This window comes from Podarcis gaigeae, assembly GCF_964106915.1.
Source record: "Podarcis gaigeae genome assembly, chromosome: 16".
Taxonomy (NCBI): Eukaryota; Metazoa; Chordata; class Lepidosauria; order Squamata; family Lacertidae; genus Podarcis; species Podarcis gaigeae.
The window spans coordinates 30,876,713-30,895,919 of NC_139693.1; the positions used below are offsets into that span (position 1 = coordinate 30,876,713).

The window sequence follows — 19,207 nt, forward strand, 5'->3', positions numbered from 1 at the left end:
ACAACTGATTCAAGACTTTGGTCGGGTGGCGGGATTTAAATTAAACAAACAGAAAACTAAGGTGTTGGGAAAAAAATTTGACAGATTCAGAGTCAGAACGGTTTCAGAGAGAGACAGAACTAACTGTGGTTAAAAAAGTAAAGTACCTAGGGGTAAACATAACAGCAAAAAATCTGAGTCTTTTTAAGGATAACTATGAAAAATGCTGGTCCGAAATTAAGAGAGACTTAGACAGTTGGACAAAATTGAAACTTTCTTTGTTAGGCCGAATTGCTGCTATTAAGATGAATGTATTGCCAAAAATGTTGTTTTTGTTTCAAACACTACAGATTGTGGACAAGACGGAGTGCTTCCGGAAGTGGCAGAGAGACATCTCTAAGTTTGTCTGGCAGGGCAAAAAGCCCAGAATTAAGTTTAAGATATTAACTGATGCGAAAGAAAGAGGGGGCTTTGCCCTGCCAGACCTAAAGCTGTACTATGAGGCCGCAGCTTTCTGCTGGCTAAAAGACTGGCTACTTCTCGAGGACACTGACGTTCTGGATCTGGAAGGTTTTAACAATGCTTTTGGTTGGCATGCATACTTATGGTATGACAAGGTTAAGATCAATAAGGCCTTTAAGAACCATATTGTCAGAAAAGCAGTGTTTAATGTCTGGACAAAATATAAAGACTTATTGGAAAATAAAACTCCAAGGTGGCTTTCACCGCTGGAAGCTAAGGCCCGAAAAAGACCCAATATGGAGGCCAAATGGCCAAACCTTTGGGAGAATTATTAGATTATATTCTAAATGAACGGGACACAAGAATGTAAACAAGATGATAAATTGCGGGCAAGAATTGACAACGATGCAAGTGGGAGCGGGAGACGTGAGGGAGTCCAAAGAAGTTAAGAAATTATGTTATGATATATGTTACATTGTTCATTATTTTTGCATTTATGTTTAAAAATCTTAATAAATATATATATATTTTAAAAAAATGAATATCAATCTCCTGCCCTTGGAGCGGGGAGAAACTCCGGAGGAAAAGTCCTCTCTAATGCAAGAAAAAGCAAGGCAACCCATCTCAGAGCACAAATAAGCAATATCTGCGAGAAGCAAATTCACTGGGTCTCACTGGATGTCGGGAATAATCAGTCTCTTCATTCAAAGGCAAGGGAAAACAGATACATTTTAATGACGACTCTCACAGAGGCCCATCATCCCAAGTGATGGATTCTGGCACGGAAATGTCTTGGGCAAGGCTGCCAAACAGAACTGTCTTTGTTGCCTCCTGCTTCAGAGCGTCGCCGCCTGACTAGGAGCATCGGCAGTGGAATCCCAAGAGCCGCCAATTAACTTCGCGACTCTAGGGTGGGAGAAACCAAGCAGTCTTGGCTTAGGCTCATCATGCGCTCTTCCAAGCCCAGCCCCAACATTCTGCTGCCTCCTTATGGCGGGGCAGGTATTTAAGTGAAGCTAAAGCTACAGCCGAGACAGCAGTCACGAAATGAAAAGACGCCTGCTTCTTGGGAGAAAAGCGATGGCAAACCTAGACAGCATCTTAAAAAGCAGAGACATCTCCTTGCCGACAAAGGTCTGTATAGTTAAAGCTATGGTTTTCCCAGTAGTGATGTATGGAAGTGAGAGCTGGACCATAAAGAAGGCTGATCGCCGAAGAATTGATGCTTTTGAATTATGGTGCTGGAGGAGACTCTTGAGAGTCCCATGGACTGCAAGAAGAACAAACCATCCATTCTGAAGGAAATCAGCCCTGAGTGTTCACTGGAAAGACAGATCCTGAAGCTGAGGCTCCAATACTTTGACCGCCTCATGAGAAGAGAAGAGAAGACTTCCTGGAAAAGACCCTGATTTTGGGGAAATGAAGGGCACAAGGAGAAGGGGACGACAGAGGATGAGATGGTTGGACAGTGTTCTTGAAGCTACCAGCATGAGTTTGACCAAACTGCAGGAGGCAGTGGAAGACAGAAGTGCCTGGCGTGCTCTGGTCCAGGGGGTCACAAAGAATCGGACACGACTAAATGACTAAACAGCAACAACAAAGCTACAGCCCCTGAGGGAGGGAAGTAGCTCAGTGGTAGGGTATCTGCTTGGCATGCAGAAGGGTCCAAGTTCAATCCCCGGCATCTCCAGTTAGGACTGGGAGAGATTCCCTGCCAGAAACCCTCTGAGTGTCCCTGTTTTAGTCCCAGATTTACAGAAGCCATCCCAGTTTCTGGTTTGATCCCAGAATGTTCCGCTTTTCCTTAGGACAACCCTATTTCCACCGGAGAAATGTTGGAGGGTATGGAGTTATGCGACCCTCGAGCCAAGGAGATAAGTAACTGCACAACCTTTAGAAGACATCTGAAGGCAGCCCTGTATAGGGAAGGTTTTTTTAAATGTTTAATGTTTTATTATGTTTTTATATATGTTGGAAGCTGCCCAGATGGATGGGGTACAAAAATTATTGTTGTTGTTGTTGTTGTTGAATAGGATGTCCGTATTTTCACTGGGGAATGTCAGAATTGGCAACACTAAGCTTGATGGGCCCAATGGTCTAGCGGCGGAGGAAGCTGCTCGGGCGCCTGGGGTGGGGCAAGCCGCCCATAGGGTGGGCACACCATGGGGCCTCTGGAGTCTGCCTACCTCCTCCCACTTAGCTGCCCTACAGCTGGGGGGGGGAGGCAGTGGGTGGACTGTTTGGGCAGCGCAGAGCCAACATGCACCCAAGCCACCCTGTCTCTCCCAGGAGAGACACATGGCTCTGGCACGCTGCAGGCCCTACGTTGAGTGCTGCCCGGCATTTTGTCACCCCACCCCACTCAGCGGTGACACCCGGGGTGGACCGCACCCACCGCACCCCACTTCCTCTGCCCCTGAATGGTCTGACTCAATATAAGGTACAGCTTCCTACATTTCCAAGGTACATGGAAAACACCTCTGAACTCAGAGCGGATCATTGCAATTCTGGTCCAAAGAACCAGGCTGACTGAGACAACAGGCTATGACGACTCTCTCCCAGGCTAGGAAAATGCCCCACACCTGCCGTGAAGCAAAGCACAGCAGGTGCTCAAGAGAAGCCCAAAATAGCTTTGCAGCCTACGCCTGTTACGCCGGAGACATTTGTGCAGCCAGAAAAAGGCTTTATGAGGCTCCATGCATACAAACGAGCTCTATTTCGGGGTTGATGCAGTTAGCATTCACCTGCAGCTCCGGAAGTGAGCAGGAAGCACGAGATATAGGCTTAGGCATGGTGGCACTCTAGCCAAGGTGTGCCGCCAAAGGCTGCACACAACTCCCATCATCCCTCACCATTGGCCAAGCTCACTGGGGTTGGTGGGAGCTGGAGTCCACCAATATCAAGACTTTTCTTTAGTCCAAGATTTGGGAACCTTTCCCAGCTCAGGGGCTGCATTTCCTTCTGAGTAACCATTTGGGGGCCGCATTCCAGTGGTTAGGAGGACCAGAAGCAAAAGTGTGCACCACAATGCAAACATTGCTTTTGTACTGTAGGCTACTTTCAAAACAAGTTTGCACAGACTTCTCTTTCAGAGGAATGTAATCTGAGTGGTTAATGTGCATAATAACCAGTCATTGTGCACATTCACCAGGTCGCATAGAAACTGTGCACATTATCTTTCCATGAAGAAGGAACTGTTCACATTTCCCACTCAATATGCATAATCCTCAACAGGCCCTAATAGCATTTCGCACATTCTCTGGGCAATATGGACATTCTCCAGGGACTATGCATATTGTCTCTAAAGATATATGCCTTTTTTGCTATTTCTTTTCCAGACAGGGTCTAATGGGAGTTGTAGCATATCCTCCAACATGATTCAGCCCAAATATGAGACACCATCTTCCAGATCTGAAATCCTGCATGAGTCCCATGACCCACATGAGACCACAGATCTGGGGGGAAATGTTTCTTGGGGGGCATGGCACCCAAAACCACACATTTTGGGGCACTGTGTGAGATCGTGGACACCTTTTTTGTACGAGATCTCAGCCTAAAATCACGAGAGAACAAAGCACCCAAAATAGATAAATAGGTACCACTGTGGCAGGAAGGTAAACGGCATTTCCATGCACTCTGGTTTCCGTCATTGCGCCAGAAGGTGTTTAGTCATGCTGGCCACATGACCCGGAAAGCTGTCTGTGGACAAAGGCCAGCTCCCTCGGCCTGAAAGCAAAAAACCCCACAGTCGCCTTTGACTGGACTTAACCATCCAGGGGTCCTTTACCTTTTCTTTTCTTTTTTTTAACCAGAGACAACTACTCTGTTGTTGCTTATTGCTTAGAAACAGGAAAAGAAAGACTTTATACTTTTTTTAACTATCTAACCTCATAAAACATTTTAAAATAAATATCTCTCACTCTTAAACCCCAGATCCCGGACTGCTCAAAACATGAATAGCTTTTAGCCGTAATGAAAAACTTGTTTTTTCTTTAAACAGAAGTCTACATAAACCAGAGAGCTGTACACAACAGGATCAAAGTGCTTAGGACAAAATGAACTCCATCCCTTTATCCTATGCAGGAGCAGCATAAAGCAGTACCCAACCTTTTGATAAAAAACTTTCCAGTCGAAAAACACAACTGTATTGAATTGCAGCAGAATACCATTGAACATTTCTATTTATGAGAGCAGAATTGCCCATTAAAGCAGAGCAACAAAGAAATGAAATGAGATTAAAGGATTGGAGAGGGAGGAGAGTAGGAAGGGGCAAAATATGAAGAAACTTTGCAAGGCAGAATTCCAAGGATGAGGACAGGCAAAGTCTAATTTAAAATAAACATTTGTGTAGATGGCAGATCCTTGCCAACTTTGGTGCCAAATCGGAGACATTCAGTGGTAACAATGGGAAGAGCTTAGTAGCACTGATGTACAAAATTTGATTTGGGTTGTTTTGAGAAGCAAAAGGAACTATTTCCGGAAATCAGAAATAAATGACTGAAAGCTGCTGAAATAAGGACTAAATCCAGCTGCACACAAAATGTGATGCAGAGAGCAAGACTCTCTCTCTTTCTCTCTCTCTCACTTTTAAGGAAACGAATAAGAACTAGCTTTGCATTAGATTCTCTGCAAGGGCTTAAAAAAAAAGTCACTATTCAACCACAGTGTCCCTTGTCAAAAGCAGATTGAGCACATTTAATTCAGTATTATGATTTATGAATTTTTTATACAGGGGGGTTTACAATATGAAAACACAAAAATGCATACCATAATAACAAACAAAAACAATAACCCCTCTCCCCACAAGCAGCTTAAAAGGTCATAGATTGTTTAATTAGCCAAAGGCCTGGAAGAAGAGGGATGTTTTTGCCTGGCGCCTGAAGATATGTAATGAAGGCAAAAGGGAAGCCTCCCTGGAGAGAACATCGTACAAGCAGGGAGACACCACAGAAAAGGCCTGTTCTCGTGTTGCCACCATCCAGACCTCTTGTGGAAGGGGCACACAACAAAGGGCCTTAGAGGATAACCACAGGGTCTGGGTTATATGGGGAGAGGCCTCATGAGTGGGCCAGCCCTGCAAGTGATGGTGTAGAAAGGTGAACATCATTACGCTGGGTCAAATCACTGGTCCACCCAGCTCAACATTGTCTGAGTGTTTGAGGACCGGGACATTCTCAGGGAAACCAAAATGCTTGTTTACAAAGCTATTGTACCATTGTGTGCTTGTGAAATGTGGACCAACTCCTTGAAAGATTCCATCAACGGTGTCTCCAAAAAATATTACACATCACCTGGGAAGACAGGTGAACTAATGCCGGTGTACTAGAAGAAGCAAAGATCACCAGTGATGGATGCCCAATTATTGTCTTCCAAAGCAACTACTCTATTCCGAACTTAAAAATGGAAAGCGTGATGCTGGTGGTCAGCAAAAGAGGTTCAAAGACTCTCTCAAGGCAAATTTTTAAAAATATAGTATAAACACCGACAACTGGGAAACACTGACCTGCGAGCGCTCCAAATGGAGAGCAGCCTTTACCAAAGGTGTCATGGGCTTTGAAGACACTCAAACTCAAGACACAAGGGAGAAACGTGCTAAGAGGAAGGCACGCTTGACAAACCCTCACCGTGATCAACTCACGACCAGAAACCTCTGTCCCCACTGTGGAAGGACGTGTGGATCCAGAATTGGCCTCCACAGTCACTTACAGACTCACTTTTAAAACTGTGTTTATGGAAGACAATCTTACTCAGCTACGAGTGATTGCTAAGGAGAGAAGACAATTGCTCTCCAGCAAGGTTGATGTTCTATCACTGAGCAACAGACAGCCCTTCCCCACGAATGGCACGGAAAAGTGAAGCTCGAATAATACTTTGGAATGCTAATTTTGCTAGCAAAAAGCTCGTTTTGCCTTGTTGCATTTCACAGCCACCCAGCAAATTTCCAGTCCTGCTGGAAAAGTCAAGTTTCTGACATTATATCTCAAAGCTCTCAAGCCCGGCCCTTCCATCTCAGCCCATCCCAGCCTTCCATTCACAATGGAGAATCAGCAGCAGCAACACACACCACACATTTCAGGCTGATGATTAGCAGCAAATGGGGAATCCAATTAATTACAGCAAGAATTAATCAGAACACAGGAAGCAGCAAGGACTTCTGTGAATTAAAAAAAGGTTTTTTTATGTAATATCAAAGGAACAGAGCATCACAGGAGGAACAGAGAATGGAATCAAGTGCAGGAATTCAATACCTCTTTTCTGAAGGCTCTTCTCCTTATAGCTGAATCCTCCTGCTTGATATTAAGCCAAGGGAATTCCTAGTTTGATGAAAACTGTCAAGGAAAAGAAAGACACCTTCAATAACACAACAACGCAAAGGGAATGAATATGTTTACAAAAGTTCCACAATAGAAGATCCTAAGCTTTTAGCATAACTTTCACAGAAAAACAAAACCACAACGCTGCGTGGGAGAGATAGAACAAAGGATTTCTTTCATTGTGCCTATCCTGGATGCTGGGGAGATTTCTCACAGGTTAAGAACCAATGTGATCCAGGGTAGGGAGCGTCAGGCTCAGAGGCCAAATGTTGCCCTCCAGGTCTGTCTATTTGACCCTTTGGACTCTCGGGGGTCACACCTTTCACCAGCCCTGCTTGGTACGTTCCTTGACTATTTATGCCTGCCTAGAACGTGTCCTTCTGATAATGTTCCTTGCTACCCAGGAGAGGAGTGTATGAGCATGTAAACAAACTAGCCATTCTCTCTCTCTCTATATATATATATATATATCGTATTTTTTGCTCTATAAGACTCACTTTTTCCCTCCTAAAAAGGGGAAATGAGTGTGCGTCTTATGGAGCGAATGCAGGCTGCGCAGCTATCCCAGGAGCCAGAACAGCAAGAGGGATCACTGCTTTCGCTGCGCAGTGATCCCTCTTCCTGTTCTGGCTTCTGGGATTCAGAATATTTTTTTTTCTTGTTTTCCTCCTCCAGAAACTAGGTGCGTCTTATGGTCTGGTGCGTCTTGTAGAACGAAAAATATGTTATATACTAGCCAATGCCAAAATAGACTTCTAAGTTATTTACAAGCATAAAAATCAGTTACACAGGCATTAAAAAATACAGTCGTACCTTGGTTCTGGAACGCCTTATGAGTTGAATGTTTTGGCTCCTGAACGCCACAAACCCGGAAGTGAGTGTTCCAGTTTGTGAATGTTCTTTGGAACCCAAATGTCTGGCTCAGATCCCGCAGCTTCCGATTGGCTGCAGGAGCTTTCTGCAACCAATCGGAAGCCGTGCCTTGGTTTCCGAATGTTTTGGAAGTCAAACAGACTTCCGGAACAGATTCCGTTCGACTTCTGAGGTATGGCTGTAAACATCTGTCATTTAAAATATGCAATGAAATATGCAATGAAATGGTGTTATTGATTTGTTTAATTTTGGTTATTTAAATGAAAATTAATAAAAAGAATTTTTAAAAAAAATGCAATGAAACATGTCAATTAGAACAACACAGCAATTAAAACAGTATGCTCAGGTCAAAAGATCAGGGGAATGCCCATACAAGCAGGTGTGCTTTCAAAAGCTGGCAGAATGCCAATTCAGATGTGCATTCTCTTGTATTTCGGCAGGGAGAGCTTTCCATAAAAGTAGCGACACCAGTGAAAAAGCCCACCTCCGCATCACTCCAAACCAATAATCGCCAGGCCTCGGCAAGGCTGATCCCGGTGGAAATCCAGGAAGATAAAACTAACACAAAACACTTGCGAATCCATCTCAAGTTAGAACACTTCACTCAGTCAATCCACCTTGCCATGTCTGCATAATTGGCTTGGGTTGCAGAGTCTGGGGCGGTTTCTTAATGAAGAAGCCCAGGCCACAAGCCACCCTTGGGCAATGCCTAATAGAGCCGTAATGAGTGCTTTGTCAGTCAGCACTGAGTGTAACTTTCCCCCTGAACTACTCTAGTTTCCCAGCACATCATCAGAGGGGAGCAGGCAAACGAAGTGAAAAAGAGCCTTCTCAGAATTTAAGGGAAAGGTATAATTGACACATATTGCCAATGAAAAGGCTAAACGATCTTGATGCCCTGGCTGAGGAGCATGTCCAGCAATCAAACTGTCTCTTCTACTAGGATCCTCTCTGAAATGTCTCCGCATAATTTCCTTCTACAGCAAAGAATGGAGTTCTCTGATGTTGGAACAAGTTTGGAGGGAAATCTCATTAGCCTTCAGATTCACTTAATGTTCCTTTTGATTCCGTTCATCTTTCTGGTCCTTCTACCCATCGCAACAGCCTACGTGTATTCTCAAAAGCACTATATAAACACCAACGTTTAATACACTAGTCAGCCTCTGAATCATGGGGGGCATTCTTCGTTTCCTCTCCCCTCTCTTCTCCCTTCTATACACACAGCCTTTGGTTTTGATAACCGCAGTCTTCGTGTTGGTTTCACCAACATCAAAAGGTTTATCGAAAAGGTCCCTAGAAAGGGAATTGTAGGTGGTAATGATGTCATTGCAGCCAAAGGTGGGAAATCAAAATGGCACAGTGGGGACATAGGTTTCCAGGAAGGAGTTGATCATAGTGAGAGTTTGCCAAGCGTGCCTTCCTCTTAGCACGTTTCATCCTGAGTTCAAGAATCTTCAAAGCCCATGACACCTTTGGTAAAGGCTGTTCTCCAACTGGAGTGCTCGCAGGCCACTGTTTCCCAGTTGTCAGTGTTTATACTACATTTTTAAAGATTTGCCTTGAGAGAGTCTTTAAACCTCTTTTGTTAACCACCAGCATTTCCATTTTTCAGTTTGGAAGGAAGTGTGGATCCAGAATGGCCTCCACAGTCACTTACGGACCCACTGTTAAAACTGTGTTTATGGATGACGATCTTACTATGTGGGGCTACCTTTGAAGGTGACCCGGAAACTACAACTAATCCAGAATGCAGCAGCTAGACTGGTGACTGGGAGCAGCCACCGAGACCACGTAACACCGGTCTTGAAAGACCTACATTGACTCCCAGTACGTTTCTGAGCACAATTCAAAGTGTTGGTGCTGACCTTTAAAGCCCTATACGGCCTTGGTCCAGTATATCTGAAGGAGCATCTCCATCCCCATCATTCTACCCGGCCAATGAGGTCCAGCGCTGAGGGCCTTCTGGTGATTCCCTCGCTGCGAGAAGCGAAGTTACAAGGAACCAAGCAGGGGGCCTTCTCGGTAGTGGCACCCACCCTGTGGAATGGCCTCCCACCAGATGTCAAAGAGAATAACAACTACCAGATTTTTAGAAGACATCTGAAGGCAGCCCTCTTTAGGGAAGCTTTTAATGTTTGATACATTACTGTATTTTACTATTGTGTTGGAAGCCGCCCAGAGTGGCTGGGGAGGCCCAGCCAGATGGGCAGGCTATAAATAAATTATTATTATCATTATCATTATTATTATTATTATTATTATTATTATTATTATTATTATTTGGCTATGAGTGATCGCCAAAGAAAGAAGGTTGAAATGGCAGAAGAAAAGATAAAGGGATGCTAAAGTCTTTGGAAACCAAGACGTATTAGAGATGATGGAGGGAGTTGGGTTTGTTTAGCCTTGAGAAGAGATGGCTGAGAATGGCCCATCTACTTCAGCACCCTCTGTTTTCACAGTTGCCAACCAGATGCCTGTGGTAAACATGCAAGCAGAACCTGAGCACAAGAAGCACTTTCCCCTTCTGCGGTTTCCAACAACTGGTATTCAGACGCATCACCGCCTCCAACTGTGGAAGCAGAGCATGGCCACCATCGCTAGTAGACACTGATAGTCTTCTCTCTTAACATTAGAGGTCAGTGACATCCCTTATAGCAAGGAATTGGAAAAATGGAACGCTCTCAGAGATTACAGATTGGCAGATACTCATGTTAGAATATCTACAATTAGCAGAACTGACGGGATCAGTTAGAGGAATAGCGAAACAGAAAACAACTAGAGAATGGATAATATTGTAGAATTATGTAAAACGTTATTGTACAAATAACTCCATGTTAGCAGAATGAGTGATATTTGTAAAAAAAAAGATCAAAGGAATGTATACAAAGCAGAAAGAAATGATAATATATAATGGAAACCTGTGTAAAAAAGAATGTTATAGCAAACAGTGTAATGAGAAGGGTGGGAAGGGTTGCGTCGATGAGTACTTTTACGATGTACTCTGTCTTTTTTAATTCTTTGTCTTTTTTAATTCTTTGTTACTTCTTTATTTTTAATTTTTTTCTTTCTTTATAAATTTTCTATTTTATATAATTTTCTTTTTTCAAACTGTTAAGAGATAGTACATAATGTTTGCATAGACATGCAATTTTTAATCAATAAAGAATATTAAAATGGGGGGGATTAAAAAGAAGTCAGTGACATCCAATGAAGCTGTATGTTGGAGGGTTTAGGACAGACCCCCCAAAAAAGTATATTTCCAACAGTGTTTAAAGGTGTAAGAGTTAAATTATAAAATTCACCACCCTGCAAGGTGTGCTGATGCTCACCAAATTGAATGGCTTTAAGATAGGATTAGACAGATTCACAAAGGAGAAGGCTAGCCAAACTGGGTGGGGGTAGGCAATGCTGCTGAGGACAAAATTCAAGATGGCCCTAAAGGGATTGGAGAACTGGGCAAAAACTAACAAAAAGAATTTCAACAGGGTCAAAGGTAAGGTTCTACACTTAGACAGGAAGAACCAGATGCACAAATGGAAGCTGGGGGACACCTGGCTTGTCAGTAGTACATGTGAGAAGGATCTAGGGGTCTTAGTAGACCACGAGCTGAACATGAGTCAATAGTGTGATGCAGCATCAAAATCTAGTGCTGTAATAGGCTGCACTAACAGAAGTCTAGTCTCCCAATCAAAGGAAGTCATAGAATTGCTCTATTCTTCCTTCCTCAGGCCACACCAAGAGTAGTGTGTCCAGGTCTGGGTGTCACAGTTTAAGCAGGATATTGGCAAGCTGGAATGTGTGCAGAGGAGGGCGACCAAGATGATCAAGGGTCTGGAAACTAAACCATATGAGGAATGGTTGAGGGAAGTGTGTATGTTTAGCCTGGAAAAAAGGAGACTAAGAGGAGATAGGCCAGCCATCTTCAAATATCTAAAGGGCTGTCACATGGAAGATAGACAAAGTTTGTTTTCTGCTCCTCCAAAACCTATAGATACAAGAAAGGAGATTCAGACTAAACATCAGGAAGAACGTCTACTGTTTGGCAGTGGAACAAACTCGAATTAGAAGTGACGGACTCTCCTTCCTTGGAGGTTTTTAAGCAGAAGTTGGGTGGCCATCTGTCATGTATGATTTGGTTGAGATTCCCACATTGCATGAAGCTGATTATACTGTGGCCTTTTTTCCCATTCCTGGCTGCTGTCCATTTTGATGACCTGAAGAAGAGCAAAATAGAAAAGGGGAGGTGTAGGGATATCACGGAGTGGGGAGTGGGGTCCGGAGGGAGCACACTTCCCCACCAGCAGGCAGCCACAATCTGCCTGCACGCGTGACCCTGGGGTGCAGGGAAAACTCTCCCTCAGACAAGTCATGGCTGTCTAGAACATCGTCCCCTATGTCTGACCTTTTGCGGTCTCAGAGTCAGCGGTGTCCTGTCTGTAAGTTTTTCCCTGAGACCTTTGTCTCCATTCATCATACATTGTGCAAGGGGAAAATGATGCTGTGGAACAGGTGCCAAAATAACTTTGTACCACCCCACGATTTCGGGACGGAAGATGTGTAAATGTGACAGCCCAAAAATGTATTTGCCTGGCTTGCATATTTGTCTAAATAAAAAGAGGCTCCACAGGAATGGTGGTAGCTCGCTCACTACAGCCCACCTGTGCGCAGCTCACATGATGATCAACACCTGTCTTGGGCCTTCACTTCAGGGAGGAGATGCTGTGTGCCTAACATGTAATAAAACCCAAACTGTTGTTGTTTAGTCATTTAGTGGTGTCCGACTCTTCGTGACCCCATGGACCAGAGCATGCCAGGCACCTCTGTCTTCCACTGCCTCCCGCAGTTTGGTCAAACTCACGTTTCTATCTTTGAGAACACTGTCCAACCATCTCGTCCTCTGTTGTCCCCTTCTCCTTGTGCCTTCCATCTTTCCCAACATCAGGGTCTTTTCTAGGGAGTCTTCTCTTCTCATGAGGTGGCCAAAGTCTTGGAGCCTCAGCTTCAGGATCTGTCCTTCCAGTGAGCACTCAGGGCTAATTTCCTTAAGAATGGATAGGTTTGATCTTCTTGCAGTCCACGGGACTCTCAAGAGTCTCCTCCAGCACCATAATTCAAAAGCATCAATTCTTCGGCAATCAGCCTTCTTTATGGTCCAGCTCTCACTTCCATACATCACTACTGGGAAAACCATGGCTTCAACTATATGGACCTTTGTTGGCAAGGTGATGTCTTCATTGTAAAACATAGCTCTCTTTCCAATGATATACTTTTATCATGGGTTTTAATCAAATATCTTACAGCTCTCAGGTGAAAAAGGTGAATGTGAAAAAAGGATTGGGGGGGAAAGTGTAATGGCTTTTCTAATTGCTTGTTCTCTGTCACTTGTAACTAATTACCCTAATCATACTCCTGTATAGTTTCTGGGGCTCTTTCTTTTGTGACACTCAGGCAACTGAAGCATACCTTCAAGCATTAAGAGAAATGAAAAGGAGAGGCACAATTAAGCCATCCTTGGTGACAACCATCTCTAGCAACGAATGTGAAGAAATATTTTCTGGCAATAAAATTTTGCTGGATCAAAATCACTCAAACAGCCAAAATTCATGAGAAAAGAAGGCCCCCATCTTGTGCAGAACATGACATATGTCATGTAGACCATAGCTAACAAGAACATAAGAAAAGCCTGCTGGATCAGGCCAGTTGTCTAGACTGCCTCACCAGAGTGGTGCATGCTCTGGTTATCTCCTGCTTGGACTACTGCAATGCACTCTACGTGGGGCTACCTTTGAAGGTGACCCGGAAACTACAACTAATCCAGAATGCGGCAGCTAGTCTGTTGACTGGGGGCAGCCGCGAGACCATATAACTCCGGTCCTGAAAGACCTACATTGGCTCTCAGTACGTTTCTGGGCACAATTCAAAGTGTTGGTGCTGACCTTTAAAGCCCTAAATGGCCTCAGTCCAGTATATCTGAAGGAGCGTCTCCACCCCCATCGTTCTGCCCAGACACTGAGGTCCAGTGGGATATCAAATCCAAGTTCCTCCTCTTCTTCTTCTCCTTTCCCTTCCTCCCCCACAACAAACACTCTGTGAGGTGAGTGGGGCTGAGAGACTTCAGAGAAGTGTGACTAGCCCAAGGTCACCCAGCAGCTGCATGTGGAGGAGTGGAGACACGAACCCGGTTCCCCAGATTACGAATCCACCGCTCTCAACCACTACACCACACTGGCTCTCTACAGGGATGATATGAGTTGCAGTTGGCAACATCTGGAGGGCCAAAGGTTCACCACCCTTGCTGGTTTCCTGCTCATAGGGATATGGGAAATGCCCAATTTTCCTTTCCTTATGCACGTCCATCCAAAGGAGTTACCTTGAGCTGTTTCTGCACTTATGGAGAACAGACTATAATAGTTTAACTAGCATATTTCACCATGCAAAAACTACCTGGATGTGGGTCATAGCATGCTTCACTCCTGCAGAGTTCTGAATCAAGCCCAACTGGCTAATTATCTCCTCCCTCACACATAAACACAAATCAGGAGTATCCCCTTACAAGAGGCAATGAATGAAATTAAAAATAAAATACTTTTCTTCGGAGGAAGAAGTTAACGAGAGGATCACCTGCCCATCTGACTCCCACATCTAGACATCTCTCAACACTCATTAAATGCCTCCATCAAAGGCTGCAATAAATATCAAAAGCCTATAGAAAACTGGAATACTGTATGTAGTTTTCCATTATTTTCTTTTCCTCTGCCAGGTAACAGCTACAGTATGTAATCATTCCCTTTGCAACTTTTCTCTGTTTACAGAAACTCAGAAAACTGCAATTCATAAAAGACATCAGTGAAATTAAACATATGATTTCATTAGAGAGATAGTGAGAGAGCTGTGTAATTGTTGGCTATATTGTTATATATTAAAAACCTAACAGGAAGATTTTTAAATGGAAAAATTACAATGTATGAAATTACTGGTATACATAATGTCCTTGAGAAGACATGGAAACAATTTCTTTGGAAACAATTTCTGGAATTTTGGAAACAATTTCATGGAAACAATTTCTTTGCTATTGGTACTGTGATTTCCCAGATCAGTATGATCCTAAATACTTTTTATCTTTTAAATAGAGGTTTTAGTGTTTGTCATAAGTACAATTTTTCTTCTTTGTATTGCAGATGTAATGCACTACGAATACAAAAAGAAAAGAAAAAGTCTATTTGCTTTGGGCCTACTTCGTAAGAAGCCGGAGCCACACACACAGAGAATTAGATTAGCTATCCCCTAAAAACACTTTATTGATCCAGAAAACGCGCACACGCAGGACAATACATTGCATAGAAACATATTCTAAAGACTATCCAGACAATGGAATGCAGCCAAGAACTAAATGAGTGTTATAATGGATACAGAGTAAGTGGCACTTGCATTCTTCATAGATCAGTTATTCACACCCACTGAAAAATACTAGTGAAGATTCCACATCTATATTTCCTGCCTCGAAACTGTGCTTACTTTAAGAGAGGATTGGACAAATCTGCAGAAGATAAGCTAATCAATGGTTACTAGCCACATAAATTACCTCTCTCCTATAGTATATTTTCCTAAGGCTGTCGTCACGCTGCCAACACATGGCGCTGTGAACTGCAGTGCAATGACAGCCTTGCGAAAGCTTCTAGACCATGGGTAGGCAAACTAAGGCCCGGGGGCTGGATCCAGCCCAATCACCTTCTCAATCCGGCCCGCAGACAGTCCGGAAATCAGTGTGTTTTTACATGAGTAGAATGTGTCCTTTTATTTAAAATGCATCTCTGGGTTATTTGTGGGGCATAGGAATTCATTCATTTTTATTTTTAATTTCAAAATATAGTCCAGCGCCCCCCCCAAGGTCTGAGGGACAGTGGACCTGCCCCCTGCTGAAAAAGTTTGCTGACCCCTGTTCTAGACCATCGCAGCAGCAGAGGTGGGAGTCAATGGATGGCTTCCCTGGTCTCTCATGGGATGAAGAACTCAGAATCAAGTTATGGCTTCTGCCACAAGCTTTAATGCTCAAGTCGGTATGGTACATGTGAATGGCCAAGCAAGCTAAGATGTTGAGTCAATGAGTGACACCTCCCCTACACCTTGCTCTTGAGGAGGGGCAGGCACAATGTTTAGACTACAAGATAATCACCTGAAACAAGGGCCAGTGGCATGGCTTTCCTTTTCTGATATGCCCATCAGAAGGAGTCACCTTGCCCATCTGTGCCATGAGGGGCTCTGAACATTCCACAAAGTGCAAAATGTCTACATGGCAGGCGACACGCAACAAGCACGCGAGCTGCTTCCTTGAATGTGCAAAAGTGAAAAACGGCAAAAGTTGCAACAATTGACTAAAATAGGTTTGCCCTTTTAAAATCTGCTCGTCTAGCAATTATTTTGCTCTGCTCACAGCCTGTGATTATTGAACATGTTAGAACATCTTTGCACATCTTCGGGAGCTAGAACAAAATGAAACTAGAGACACCCTCACCCTATATCCTTCGTTATAGCCACACTTCAACTGTTGACCAGAGCAAAGTCCGTCATCCTTAATCCTGAAGCCAAACTTCATTGATTTCTCTAACAGCCCCTCCCCAGGATACAGATCCAGGATTATACACACACACACACACATATTTTTATTAATTTTTTAACGTATCAATTCCAACAGTCACACAACACAACTTCTCATCTTATACAATATTTTAGACTTCCGTCAACACCTCTGATAATTTTCCATTCTCTATCACTTATCATGCATTTCTTAATTTCTATATTACATTTAGTTATCCTTAACTAATAATTCTCCTCATAGTCTTTCTTGCAATATTTCAAATAATTCACCTTACAAAACTTCTTGCAACCCTACTAGCGTAATTTGTTCATCACAAATGCTTTTCAAATAGTTCATAAATTTACTCCAGTCTTCTGAGAATCTCTGGTCCCGCAGGTTTCGAATCCTTCCTGTTAATTTATCTAACTCTGCATAGTCCATCAATTTCATCCTCCATTCTTCTTTCACCGGTAATTCTTCTTGCTTCCATTTTTATGGCAATAATATTCCTGCTGCTGTCATTGCATATAAGAACAACTTACAATCCTGTCTATTTATGTCATCTCCTACAATGCCAAGTAAAAATGCTTCTTGTTTCTTAATAAATGTATATTTCAACATCTTTTTCATCTCATTATATATCATTTCCCAGAAGTTTTTCACTGGATCCAGATCCAGGATTTACCACCTCTCCCTCTGCCAAAACTGAGACATCTCAGGGACCTGATGAAGCCTGTCTGAACCTGCTGAAACCCTTCCCAAGATCTCTGCTGTCTAGCTCTTCAGGACCTTTTCCCCCTTCTTCCCGATCCGACTATCCCTTCCAGGACAACTGAACAGGGCTCATGAAGAACAGCTCAGGGGAGTTGTGGAGGAACAGCCAGGGCAGAGCAGCTCCTTAGCATCCATCCTGCTCTGCTGCCGCCGCCACTGTCCATCTCGCCTACAAAACCGTTTCAAACTCAGCAGTGGAGGATGAGAAGCAGTGGGCAGCAAAGGAGCTGGATGGTTGCTGAGGAAATGCCCCAACCGCTCATGGCTGCTCCTCTATGGCTTACTAGAGCCAGCTGCCTGAGTGTATCTCCTTCATCATCATCATCATCATCAGCAGCAGCAGCAGCACTTTTAATTTGTATACCACCTTTCTATCTTGCAATACTCAAGGCGGTTTACAAGCTGAAGAAACAAAGAATGTACACCTTATAACAATCTAATGCAATACAAAAATGTGATAATAAAACAGATTTAAAATGAGCAATCTACATTGTTAAGGGTATCGGGTGGCTGCTCGAGAGCAATCAGGCAAGATGCCTCACTAGTCTGTTCTAAAGCTTTCTTATTGGTGCTAAAAAATAAAAACCTTTACAATGCAGAGCGCCTCTATTCCATGTCTTGCTCATTCACTGGCAGAATCTGAGAGTGGGCGGTCCTTAAATCTTCCCCAGCAGAGTAGTTTCTTGACCCCCAGCCTGTGCCTCCCCAAGGAAGGCTAGGGTAAAGGGGGACCTCCCTCCTCCCTGCTTTGTTCAGGAAAGGTGCCCTAGCACCGCCTCACATCCTCCAAGCCCTGCATCTCCTCCCCACTAGAGGTGTGGCTTCCTTCTTCCGCCGAGGAAGTGCTGCTTCCCACGATCTTTGGGGGCTCTCTGTAATCCATCCGCCTTTTCCCCTCTCGCCCCTGAGCCGATGGCAGTTCCCTGACATACATCAAAGAAAGTAACATTCAACGTCGTTGGATAAAACTAGAACGAGAATTTCTTTTTATATATCTTTCTATTTTTGGAATTAGTGTGATACTAATGAAATACTAAAATGTGCTGGAAAGGAATTAATTGGCTTTAGCAGAAAGGTTTGAAGGAGTTAAGTATAAACATGGTTTAAATTTTGAAATTTTATTGTTTGGAAGGTAAGATAAGGTTAAAGAAATTAACGGTAAATTGAGACTGACTGTAAAGATAAATTATTCAAATAAAAATTGAGAAGTATGGGAAGAATTTGCTGAAATAATGAATGAAGTTAGAATACAAAAAGGGAGGTGTGAGGAGGTCCAAGAAACAAGTTAATGAAAGGATGTAATTTGGATTTGTATTTTTCTTTGTTACTCTTTTTTCTGGGGGGTTTTTTTTGTCCTGCTGTTGTATTTTTGTATTTTTGTTTTTTCTTGTATTTTTTTGAAATCTTGAATAAACATCATTTAAAAAAAAGAAAAGAAAGTAACATTCAACAACCATTACAATAGTATAGAATAATAATATCTGCATATAAAAGTTAAACAGAAACCCACTCTTAACAATTACAATAAATAATTTCGAAACTCCGATCTGGTGGAACGCTCTGTCACAAGAGACATGGGCCCTGTGGGACTTGACATCTTTCTGCAGGGCCTGCAAGACAGAGCTGTTCCACCAGGCCTTTGGCCAAGGCACAGTCTGACCCCCTCCTCTGGCAATCCTCACAGAACTCTAGCCCAATGGTTGCCATTGATTTGATTTGAACTGATTTTAGAATGAATTAATTTTAGAATGTGGCATTATTTTACTGTTGTTAGCCGCTCTGAGCCCAGCTTCGGCTGCGGCGGGTGGGATATAATTTTTTTAAAAAATATTATTATTATTAAACTACAATCAATGAAACAATGGCAAGCCACAGTGCATAAAATAATACAATACAAATTGAGAAGCAGAGACTGGAGGGTGGGGCAAGGCAGGTGGAAGAAGGCCTTGCCTGGTGGAGTCTCTCCCCTCACAGTTCTTCCTCCAGGGAAGATGTCAAGGGTTGAAAGCAGATACACTGTGAATTTGCCTCCAGCAGCAATGCCAACGGAGGTTGTTCAGAAGTCGCCAGCCGCTTCTGCCCCCCATTGGATCAATTCCCAGAGCATGGCCACCCCACTGACTTCCATCCATCAGACGCCAGTGGTTTGCTGTGTGCTTAAGGAATGAATTATTGCTCAGGATTCCAGACCGATTCGTAATGAATCGCTTCAAAACGTTAAGCACCATTT

General features: G+C 43.4%; 1 protein-coding gene across 23 annotated transcripts in view; it reads right to left on the reverse strand.

Annotated features, from left to right (window-relative positions):
* ARVCF (ARVCF delta catenin family member) overlaps positions 1 to 19,207 on the reverse strand; it is a 589,425-nt gene that overhangs the window by 337,465 nt on the left and 232,753 nt on the right. For all 23 annotated transcript variants that reach the window (XM_083717050.1, XM_083717047.1, XM_083717021.1 and 20 more), the window contains exon 3: positions 6,690 to 6,770. The gene's annotated coding sequence lies outside the window, so the exon portion shown is untranslated. The remainder of the gene's footprint in view (positions 1 to 6,689; positions 6,771 to 19,207) is intronic.